The 12,639-nt window shown below is 29.4% G+C and overlaps 1 non-coding gene across 1 annotated transcript; it reads left to right on the top strand.

The window, feature by feature from the left end:
* The first annotated feature begins 539 nt into the window (after positions 1-539).
* On the top strand, positions 540-631 carry TRNAY-GUA (transfer RNA tyrosine (anticodon GUA)). The gene is given in 2 exon segments: positions 540-576; positions 596-631. It is a non-coding gene; the product is annotated as a tRNA-Tyr (tRNA).
* The last annotated feature ends 12,008 nt before the right edge of the window (positions 632-12,639 follow it).

Genomic DNA, 12,639 nt, shown 5'->3' on the forward strand with positions numbered 1-12,639 from the left:
GTACGAAACTAAATATATATGATTTGTTTGAATTTATATATATTAGGAAAATTTATTATAATGTACTCTTTGTTTTTGATTTCTTTATTATTAATTTTTGATAACGTGGAATTATTAAATCGTTCTTTCTTGAAAATATTAATTATCTTAATGGTTTTATTGTTAATTAATGGTAGAATCAAGTTGAACAAAAATATTTAAATGCAAATCTACTGCAAAGATCAAAGAAATGAATTTTTAAGAAACCAAGGAGGCACGTAATTTGATTGGAAATTATAATAAATATCTGCATGGATGTTGTGTAATGTAGTTAATATGGAATACAGAATATTCGTCTACTTATATACAAAAAGTAACAGGATACGTCTTAAATGGTTGCACTGTGACAGATAAGTAATAGAGAAAGTTGTTTTTCTAAAGAATCTGAAAGTTACAACAAATGATTGACTTTAATTGACTACCAGTTGTACGAATGGCTACCAGCTGCATTATTATTAATAAATAATATAAGTTTATGAAACGGTTGCATTGAAATGTAACCTCTGGTAGCTCAGTTGGTAGAGCGGTGGACTGTAGTGAGAAAAAATTTGTAGACATCCATAGGTCGCTGGTTCAAATCCGGCCCGGAGGAAATGTTTTTTTTTTTTTTAGTATTTATCTGTGTAGTAAAATTATTAATTAGCTGAAGCAATTATTATTTATGTTGCTTTTTCATAAGTTACTCGATTTTTATATTCTGTAATGTACACATATGTTTTAAACAAAAGTAATCAATCATTTTATATTTGAATATTATTTTTTTTTTTTTGAGGATTTTGAGATCACAGTGGACCACTTTAGTCAACTCTGGTACGTCTTTTCTTTTTCTTTTTCTTTTTTTTCTCTCGATTGCTTCCCAATACTTTATCAGATCTTGCTTTTCTGAGTTCTGCTGAACAAATCCTTGTTGTTTTCTTTCTTTAATTTTAAATCTGGAGTTTACTTCTTTTAGTATTTTTATATTTCAGTTTTGATTTGTAAATCTTCTATTGTGATTTCTAGTTCTTACATATCTTGTTTAATTTCGGTTATCCAGGTCCGTATTTTGGAAATTTTCCAGTATTTCTCGACCAGTTTCTTTTCCTGACGAGCCTGTTCGGTTCTGTTCTTATAATTCTTTTCTTTCTAAAGTAGCCAAGGGCTGGTTCTACGTCTTTATGTACCTCTTGGTTTGGTATGAGTATCCATTCTCCCCGATCAGTAAGTCGTCTTTTATTTATGCATGTTCTTAGAATTCTTCTTTATATTCTTTGCATCTCTACGGATTAGTAAATGTTGGATCTTAGTTTGAAGAGTGTTTCGCTTCCGTATGATATTATAGTCCGATTACAGTTTTGTAATGTCTGAGTTGGGTATTTATTGAGATCCATCTTTTATTATATGTTGTTTTGGTGGTATTTTGTACATAATTGAACTTTTGTGATCTTTCTTTCCAGTTTATTTTTTCTTTGAGGTCATGTGTGATATTTTCTCCTAAATATTTAAACGGTTCAACTAGCTCGTCTTTATGTCCGTTTATGATTATGTGGTTTCATACCAGGGGATCTATGGCCATTATTCTAGTCTTTCATATGATATTCTTAGGCATATTTTTCCTAACACATCGTAAATTGTGGTATAATTTTTAAAATGGAATAAGTAGTAAAGGGTTTCCATATTTATCTGTGTACAGATATTTATTTATTATTTTCCTAATGTGTACATTGCAATCTCTTCCAACTAGTGAACGATAAGCAACCCTCCCCCATGCGGACAAAAGAGATGAGAATGATAAGTATAATATGTAAATTAGGTGTAGTCATGTACAGACTTAGACGAACCATTCCTGAGACGTGTGGGTAATTGAACCCTAACCACCAAAGTACACCTGCATCCGCAGTCTAGTATTCAAATCACAATAGTATAAAAACATGGTAACTTTTAAAACGATTTGAAAATCCTTCGTCCAGTACCTTCGTCTTTGAAAATCAGCTGTTAAACAACTGATTTGCGACAAGTTAACCACTAGACCATCCCGGTGGGCTACATAGATATCTCTTTCTTAGATATCTTCATATTTATTTTGATTCAAGAGAAAATTTGACTTAGTTATTTTACTTTAGATAGCGCTATATATGTTTAGATAGCGCTATAGCTCTAAAAGAGAAAGTATTGCAATCGGTTCAATTTGGGCATATGCGATTTTCACCGGATCTTCACGTTTTGACACCTGAGGAACCCAAAAAACCGGATGGAAATTTTGCGGATGTTAAATGTTCGTATGTAAGTGTATGTTCGGTGTCGGCCTCTAAATCACATTATATCTTCCGAACTACTAGACCGATTTTGATCAAACTTGGTCGCATTACTTCTATATATAAGGCATTGATTTCATTAAATTTTCAGCTTATAAGTCAAAAGGATGGGAATGTAGAGAAAGGTCACCCCTCAGTATCTCGAGATTTCAACTAATTAAGGTTATAATTTTCTTAGGCACATTTGTTAATAATTAAATTTAACAATATTTGTGAATAAAAAAATTTGCGAAGTCACACCCCCTCCCCAAAAAAAAAAAAATACTGCTATATTTGACGTCACAGGTGAGCGGTAGAAGGTAGAATTAGATAAATGAATAATATCTAAAGTAACTTGATATGGCTGGGTCTCGAACTCGATCGCACTGCTGACTCGGTATTAGGACCGTTAAGCCTTGCGGCTACACCAGTCTGCCTACCGTACAAGCAAAATTTGTTCCATGTCAATTGTGAAATTACATTAATTTAGTTAGTGCTTATCATCATCGCTAGTACCGCCACATCCGCGCAAATTAATTACGGTATGCGCGCTCGCTTTAGTTAGAATCATTGAATTAAATAAAGGAAAAAATATTATATTTAAATAAAATTAAAAATATTTTAAGTTATATTGTGTGTGTAAGCCGTGCATCAGAAACAACCCGCAGTTGTAGAACTTCTCCTGAAAGAAGTTACGGGAAAGTCCTAAAACTTTGTTGTATTATAGCTAATCTCTACATTTAATTTTATTTTAATCTATATAATAAATATATATATATATATATATATATATATATATATATATAATAATCTAATAATTTATACTGTTTGAAATGCTTTAGTCTGATGATCTCGTTTTATGAATTTGAAACAATAGCTAATTCCTTTTATATAGTAGCTAATTCCATCATTTTCCATTTATCTAATTAATGAATTTATAACTATTGTGAAGTAAGGAAGTTGTCATTTATATCAAGTCTATATTTTCGTTTATTCTTGATTTATAGAAATTGAAAAATTATAGAATTTAATGATTTTTCAGAATTTTTTTTTAATATTATTAATTAGTTCATTCTAGGATTTAATGATAAAATTTTATTAATTATTAAACGAAAAATTATCCTAATTACATTGCACGTTCATAGACGTGTGTATATATATATATATATATACACACACACACACCAATAATTATATCAAACAATAATTTTTTATTGATATTATTACTGTTATTATTAATTATTTATTATATTTTAACGACATTTCTATTGATTTGGAATTAAAAAAAAAAACTATTGTTTTAATATATAAAAAATTAATGATTGATAAAATTATTTTACATATTAATTAACTTCGAAATGATTAACTTATTTTTTATTTATAACTAACAAGATTTATTAAAATAATAAGATGGATGTCTTCTTACAAAAAATAATAATTAAAATAACGAATTTAATTAGAATGTTTATGAATTTAATTTTGTAATTTGCTTGGAAGTCCCTTCCACTTATTTATTTCTTTTTATATTGTATTACAATTTATTTATTCACAGAAGTAACCACAAGCCAACCGCCTAACTACCGTTACCGTATGATACTAAATTTCAGTTTTGTGGTGTGGTTTAATTTCTATGATAATATAATTAAAAATAACTAATTTATTTTTTTTTTAAATAAATTATTTTTAATGAGTTCATATTTACAATTGATAGTTAAGAGACTAACATTAACTGTATATGTGTGTGCGTGCGCGCTCACACACACACACACACACACACACACACACACACACACACACACACACACACACACACACACACACACACGCACACACACACACGCACGCACGCGCGCGCACGCATATACAGCGTGATTCAAAAGGTTAAGGCAATACTTTGACAACTCATTCTAAAGGCTAAAAATAAGAAAAAAGTTTATATCAACATAGGTCCGAAAACGCTTCGTTAGCGAGTTATACAGAGTGAAAGATTTCGCCTGAGTTTCAGTTCCTCCGGGTAAATTTAGGCTTTCTGAAATTCTGGAAAGGTCAATTAAGGGGCAAATTCAATTGTTTCTTATGGTTTTTGAGCTGGGAAATCGAAAAAAATACGTCCCAGAACTGTATCTCTCTTAGTTTTTTAAGATATTCCATGTAAAACGCCAAAAATAGGGTAAAAAACACACTTTTTACGTTTGACGTACAATAACGTTGTTAAATTGGCAATAAATCATACATTTTTCAAACATAAATTGTAGAGAATTTAATTATAAGAAGATTTATGTAAATAATGTCAACAAAAAATAAATAAAATTTTAAACATGTCGACGTTTATTAACAACAAAACCGACGAAAACTTAGAAGAAAATGTTACAAAAAAGAAAACAGATGTGTCTAGTAGGTACAATAATTTTACACCTACGGAAAACAAGTTGGCAACACTGATTTTTTTCATCACAATTTGTTTAAATACTACTCACTGTTGTGAGTTAATTGTGGTAATGTGTTAAATAACTTTTCGCTGATCAATCGTGTTTGCAGTGTTACGTCGAATTCTTATCGTAAAAATTTCAGAAAACTGTTAAGAAGTGTAATTTTGTATTCATTTTACAGTGCATAAAAATCAAGTCTGTTAAAATAAGTGAAATTCTGTTTAGTTTTGTTTTGAAAAATGCCGCGTATCTTCACTGTTGCCGAATATGCCGACGTGATTTTCATCTATGGATTTTGCAATGGAAGTGCTGCGGCAGCGGTTACGGAATATCGACATAGGTATCCTGGTCGTGTTTTACCAAATCGTAAAGTATTTATTAGAATTTTTAATAATCTTCGTGAGAATGGTGCACTTACCGGCGCTCATATTTCATCTGAACGACAAGCAAATCATGCTGATGAAGGTGAAAACATTCAGCAGATGGTTCAACATTCAGTCCGGCAACGAGCACACGATTAATTGCAACACGGCTAAATATTTCACAAAGTAGAGTATGGAGGACATTAAATAATAATGGATTGCATCCTTTTCATATTCAGAAAGTGCAACATCTCCAGCCTGGTGAGTACGCTAGCCGGCTGTTTTGTCAATGGGTTAATAGCAATCAACATTTAATTCCATTTATATTATTTTCGGATGAAGCTACTTTCACTCGTAACGGAATAAACAACACACAGAATGTCCATCGGTGGTCTGAAGAAAACCCACATGCTACAGTGGAAAAACATTTCCAGCAACGATTTTCAGTGAATGTTTGGTGTGGAATCATAGACGACCAATTAATTGGTCCTTTCATATTACAACATCGTGTCACAGGGAGAAATTATCTGGAATTTTTACGTAATGAATTTATTATATTACAGCCTTAATTTACCCGGAGGAACTGAAACTCGGGGGAAATCTTTCACCCTGTATAACTCGCTAACGAAGCGTTTTCGGACCTATGTTGATATGAACTTTTTTCTTATTTTTAGCCTCTAGAATGAGTTGTCAAAGTATTGCCCTATCCTCGTGAATCATCCTGTATATATATATATATATATAAAACATTGTGTCCCAGCACACCTCAAACCTCTTAACTTAGGTACGTTTTTTCAGAGGGTTGCATTGTTTTTATTACGTAGCTACTCACTAAGGAAGGATATTGGAAAACTTCTTCTATAAAGAATGAAAAGGAGGGGCAAATTTTTTTATGATAATTCTATATCTCAGGAACCAAAGTTGTTGCAGTTTATTTAAAATTTTCTTTGAAAATAAAAAGACACATGTTTCACTATTTTCCAAAAATCCACTTTGGGAGCCAAGGAGACTGATCAAATTTTTCTGAAAATTATAAATCTCAACAATATGTAATGACTAATGATTGTATCCCAGGAGACGAGTCTTGTCTATTTTCTCCATCGTTTTATTATCTAAATTCGATGTGAAATGTTACTTTGTCGTTCAACTAATAAATGTAATAGACCAATTTACCAATGTGCCAACTAAAGTCATCCTTTAAATTGCAGTAGAATTTTTACAAAAATTTAATATTTCTCTTGAAAACTTATTCTTGATACAAATCTACACGAGCGAAACCGTGGCCAACAGAGAATACTCTGTTACATCCTAGTAAACGTTTTTGTGTATTAATTATTTATAAACTCTGTGAACAAATATGTTTTGAACTATCGTAATTCATTGGCGAGTGCTTTTACTAAATTGACGTTCCTCGATATTTAAATTTTTTCTTTTAATACTTTTATTTATAGTCGCATCAACGATTAAAGTCATTAGTTATTTATCAGTTTAATGTAACAATACCGGTAAATGTGTAGTCATGAACAAACTCAGGCTAACCATTCATGAGTCGTCTCTCTTTTTCTGTTTAGCCTCCAGGACCACCATAAGGTATTACTTCAGATGATGATATGTATGAATGTAAATGAAGTGTAGTCTTGTACAGTCTCAGGTCGACCGTTCGTGAGATATGCGGTTAATTGAAACCCAACCACCAAATAACATTGGTATCCACGATCTAATATTCAAATCTTATTACACTTCATTTACATTCATACATATCATCCTTGATGTAATACCTTACGGTGTTTCCGGAGGCTAAATAGAAAAACAGAGAGATCCTTTATTAGGATTTGAACCTGAGAACTTCGATTTTGAAATCAGCAGATTTACGGGCTAGTTTACCACTAGACCAAGCCAGTGGGTTAATATTTAATTATAATTTGAATAAACAAACATTAAACAGATTTTTTTCTAAGAAATTTATTGAAAATAAAATGAAATATTTATTTTAATATAAATTTGTTAGATACCATACGTATGTTTTATTATTATCCTAAAAATTTTTATTAGAGCAATATTCGTTTCGACTGTAGTATATCGATAGTTCATTGCATGTAAAGGTCATCTTAAAAGGGGAATGTCGATACTTAAGAAGATTAGCGACTAAACCCATACACATGATTCAATCAAGAAATGCATTTTCGTAAAGGGGAAAGATTTTCCCCTAAATGTACTTCCCATAATAAATGAACTGCATTATGAATTATATATAACCGTAATTTTATTTTGGCCTTTGACTCTTAATCGATTGATGTCCTGCCAAGAATATCTCTATTTATTAATAATTTATCGATGACAAATAACCTATACGTACGCCCAATCTATTTAAGGAGATTTCTCAGAGTTATGCGTTTTATTTGAGGTGATTCAGAGTTATAAATACAAATAAATTATGATAAACCTCTGATAAACGGGCAGTAAATTGTAGAGTTATACAATTTTTGTTTCAAACTGTAATACTCCCGCCTATCTAAAGTCGAATGACACATTACAGAACTGCGGATAGTAGTAAATGTAATGGATCTTTATATACGTATATTTTATACGTATTGTGGAGATGTATGTAATCGTTTTGTTGTTTATGTTATTCACATGTGTATAAATTATCATAAGATGTAACCTAAGTCGCTAACGGAAATTATTTGGTTTATTATATGAATGGTAATTATATCATGCCAGGTTTATTAAAGAAAGAAAAAAGTGAATTATTTCCCTGTTACATTCTTCAATTAATATGATGCATTGTTGTATATCTGCATAGCCACCTTGTTGAAACCCACCTGATAACCTCAACTTATAACCGGGAAGTTATGTCTATGCCTGGGTTCCTTACATAGATATTTTAGTGAGTATCATTTATCTCACTAAATAAAATTCTGGTTTGTAATATCTGTACCTCAAATACTTTATATTCGTCACAATCATTGGTTAAAGAAGACTTAGAGTTACTTATGTAAAGCACGAGTAACTCTGTAGAAAATAATACATTATACAAGGATCTCCCGATAGGGAAATTATTTTTATTTTAATTACACAACTATGTTAAATAATTCTATTAAATCTGAATGAAAAAGTACGCGCTTTGTAATTGAAAGCGCATATTTTATTACTTAAACCAAAGCATTAATTAATAATTGAAAATTTAATGTAAAACAAATAAAACGTTTTTGTATTAAATACCATTTATAACTAACTAATCAACCATTATAATTATTATTGAAATTAAAGGTTACATTGTATTTATCCGATTTATTCAAATGCAATTACTTTAATTCATTGTCTACCGAGTGGAATATTAACGACGTAAAATAATATATAATATGTAACGTAAAGTCGGATCAATATATGTTTCATTACCAAAGTACGTAAAATTATATAATATAACAATTTAATTACGATTAATTTAGAGATAAATCATAATGAAACTATACCTTCTCATGAAGTTTTGAAAAATGCTGAATAATAGGAAAACAAATTACGTTAAGTTTATGAAAAAGGGAATATAACAATATAACGTAAGAAATAAATGTTGGGTACCTGTGATAAAACGAAAGACTTGACAATAATGTACGGTTCATGAGAGTCAAGAACAAGCAAGCCCGTTCATTAAGGTATAGATAAGGTTAGGTTAGGTTTTTTTTTTGGAACGTTTTTTAAATGACCTTTTTCATCTCTCGGTCTCTGTGTGTTGTTTGTCCGCATTTACCTGAGAATAACATTTTTAAATAATTTTCCACCTTATCGTATAAGGATATAGTCTGAAAAAATATTTTTAAACTTATTTTTAAATTAAAAAAATATCTGTTGTGGACACCACATGACTTCCTTGTACGCCTATTAAATTACTTATATTTTTTTTTACAATATTTTCAATTTTTTTTCTCTTAATGAATTATTATTTATTGTAATTTTTTTTTACAATCAGAAGTTAATAATTAATTATTAATAAATCAATATATTTAAATTAAGAAAAAAAAGCAAAAAAACAAACGGGAGATGAAGTCGTATTCGAGCCGATGGTCCTTCCCCTTGTAAGATCCAAATATTTCATTAATTAAAATTTTATTGGGCTATAACTCTGGAACCGATTAAAATAAGTACCACTTGTGATATATCGTTGAAAAGCTCTCAATGAAGGCTTATTACTGCAGTTCAGAAAAAGTCCAAAATCAAACTTTTTTAGATTTTGGACTATTTTGGATACTTTTGGTCCAGTCGATTGCAATTAAAACGGGAGGTGAACAATTAGATGTTACAACAGTCCTAAATCCAAATTTTTTACATTCTACAGCTTGTCTTTATTGAGTTAAGCGAGATACATACGTACGTACAGACGTCATGCCGAAACTAGTCATAAATGGATTCAGGGATGGTCAAAATGGATATTTCCGTTGAAATCTGAAAACTGAAATTTTTCGCGATTACAATACTACTGTACTAAAAAATGCATTTAAAATTTTTTTTTTGTATCTTTTACTCCTAAATCAAGAATAAAAAAGTCGATTTATGTGTCCCGATCTGGCTGTCCGTGGAAGCTAAACCATTGGGTTGATTTTTAATGCTGTTATTTTTTTTTTTTAGAAAAACGAACATTATTTGTCTTGGTGTATAAAATTTCACTATCCATTACAGTAGAAATTTACAAAAAAATAACTCGTTTTTCTCGAAAACAGTTTATTTTGAGTAGATTCACTAAATATTTCAAAATAGTTCAGAAACATTTTTTTTGGAACCTATGTTAATTAAAAAATCTTTGTTAATTTCTATCTCATTATAAAAATTTTTTTTTTCTTATTTGGGAATTAAATGTCAATTGTCTTGGAAAATTGACTTTTGAAGAAACACTTGGAAGAATGATTTTTGAACATTTGAACAATCACCTTTTATGATTTAATTTATAGATAATTTTATTCAACTTGTCATGTAACTTTGATAACTAAAATACGTGAAATAAAAACTATTTTTTCGGATAATTTTAATATTGAATCCCCTTGTACATCAAAGCAGAATCCGTATAATTATATCGGATTATATCAAATATCGTATACTTCTGGTAAAAGTTTGAAATTGTTATTGAAAATTATAATTGATTTTTAAAATTTTTACTCATCGTGTTTTTGAATAGTTTATTTATTACTAACATTATATATAAAACATTATATGTGTAATAAGTCTGTTGAAATATTTATTTTATTTACAATCTAATAATTACTTTAACGTAAGAGATAAATTAAGAAAATATTTTGTGAACGTTATTAATTTTTGTTTGCACTCCATCAGTCCTATTCAGAGAGCTTTCTTTCAATTAAATTTAGTTAATTGTACAAAAAATAGATAAAGAATCGAAAAGATAAGCGCATAACCTCGGCTCCGTAGATTAGCTGTATTTCTAAATATTTGTGTTAAATGATTAGTAAATTTATCGCAAGTGGTTGACTGTATGCTTCACCTGTTTAGTTTTTGGATATGCTAAAATGATTTTAAGATGCAAATTTATATTCAAAAGAACTTAAAGGAAACAGTTAAATGAATATCCGGTATGGAAAATTTATTTCAAATACCATAATGAATGTCGAAACCAGTAATATTGAAAATTATTAATTTGTTTTTAAAAAGAATTACTAGTTTTTAAAGCAGACATAATGATTACTTTTAATTTTTATGTTATGAATCTGAAAAAATGGGGATTAAAAGAGAAACAAACTGATAGCTAGTTGACCAAATATCATATTGGTTAACTCGCTTATTTCCGCCAACTCACTTTTAGTATGTCATTTTCATGTAGACCTTAATTCTATTCCTAGGAACTTTTACTATTATGATGTTTAGCATTATTTATGAATAACTTCAACTATTTAAGCGTATAATGTTTTAATATAAAATATGGTAAAGGTTAGATATGATATAAGCCTTATCTTTCTAGTTCTGTTTATGATAGGTGAAGCCAGCTTCATCTAGGAATTCTTATACAGTCCGGTGGTATGGTATTGTGCCACGAAGCCTCGTCTTTAAAGAGAGACATGTTTATAGATCGACACGTCCTCTAACTTACACCACATATCTACTTGTTAAAGAGAGGCAGTTACCCCCTTCCTGTTTTGAAATTCCAGGAAGATACAAAATTTTATTGATCTATTACACTATATCAAATTTTATTTTTATTTAGCCATTATATCAAACTTTTCGTATTGCAATAAAAGTTGAACGACAATCAATTTAAATTTTAAAGACAATGTCCGTACTTGATTTCGGTTAATTTCGACATTATGGAATAATTATTTTAAATTAGATAAATAATTTATAAAAATTGTTAACTTTATTCAATTAACAATTTTTTTCATTTAAAACATTTTATCACAGAAACAATAAAACAATATTTTCATTTAATTTCTTATTTATTTACTTATTTGTACAATAACAACAGGCTTACACCCACTTACAAAATTACTAATGGGTGATAATGAATTTTGTAGCGTGTGAAGAATGCTATGCGTGATCGGAATTTGAATCCGGAACCTCTGGATAAAAGGCCAAGACGCTATCATTCCACCACGGTGGAGGAAATCGGCAGAGATTCTTGAGATCCGAGTTTTATGAATTTTGTAAAATTGGAATGTAGAGAGGAAGAGAAAGGTATTAAAATTGGTTGGTTGAATTTTATTTTATGTTTCTTCTAGTTTTGACAAATCTAGCCTACATTCTGATTAGTTGTCTAAATCTGATCATTTAATTGATTTAGACAAATTTTTGGCTCATTTTTGAGTATTTTAACATTTAAATATGTACACACACACAAACACACACACACACACACACACAAGTGTTGGCACATATTATTCGCTGTAATATGAAGAAATATTATATTTTTAAAAAAATCAATAAAAAGCTAAAACAAATTGTTTATATTTTATTGAGTTCCAATATTTTATAAAAGCAAAATAAGGATTTTTAATAACATGAAACAGAAAAAATTGGGGGAGAAGTGAAAACGAAAAGATCGCCCGATTGATTATATTTTGTTCTCTTATTACTCTAGAAAAGAAAAAAAATCGAAAATATCTTTCTTAAAGGGTTACCAAGTGTTATTTTTCTCTATTATTTTATTTCTATTTTTTATTATTATTACAAATTTGGATAGTTTAACAATTAAAATAATAGGCAATTGTCGTAAGATGTGTTATCAACCACCTCCTATATAATGCAATAATATATTTTTTGTAGATAATGAACGATGAAAATAATTTTTTATTTGGTATATTACATTCTATCATTTTCTTACAAAAAACTAAAAAAAACATTAGTTGATTTTTATGATGTGCAGAAAGGTAGAAGGTAGAAACAGAGAGATAAATAATATATGTCAATATAAAATCTTGTCGACTGAAGAATTACTTGAATATTCGCATCTCTATATCCTCTGGTAGCTCAGTTGGTAGAGCGGTGGACTGTAGTTGTATAAAGTAATATCAATAGATATCCATAGGTCGCTGGTTC

Source organism: Lycorma delicatula, chromosome 5 (genome assembly GCF_047948215.1).
Source record: "Lycorma delicatula isolate Av1 chromosome 5, ASM4794821v1, whole genome shotgun sequence".
Classification (NCBI taxonomy): domain Eukaryota; kingdom Metazoa; phylum Arthropoda; class Insecta; order Hemiptera; family Fulgoridae; genus Lycorma; species Lycorma delicatula.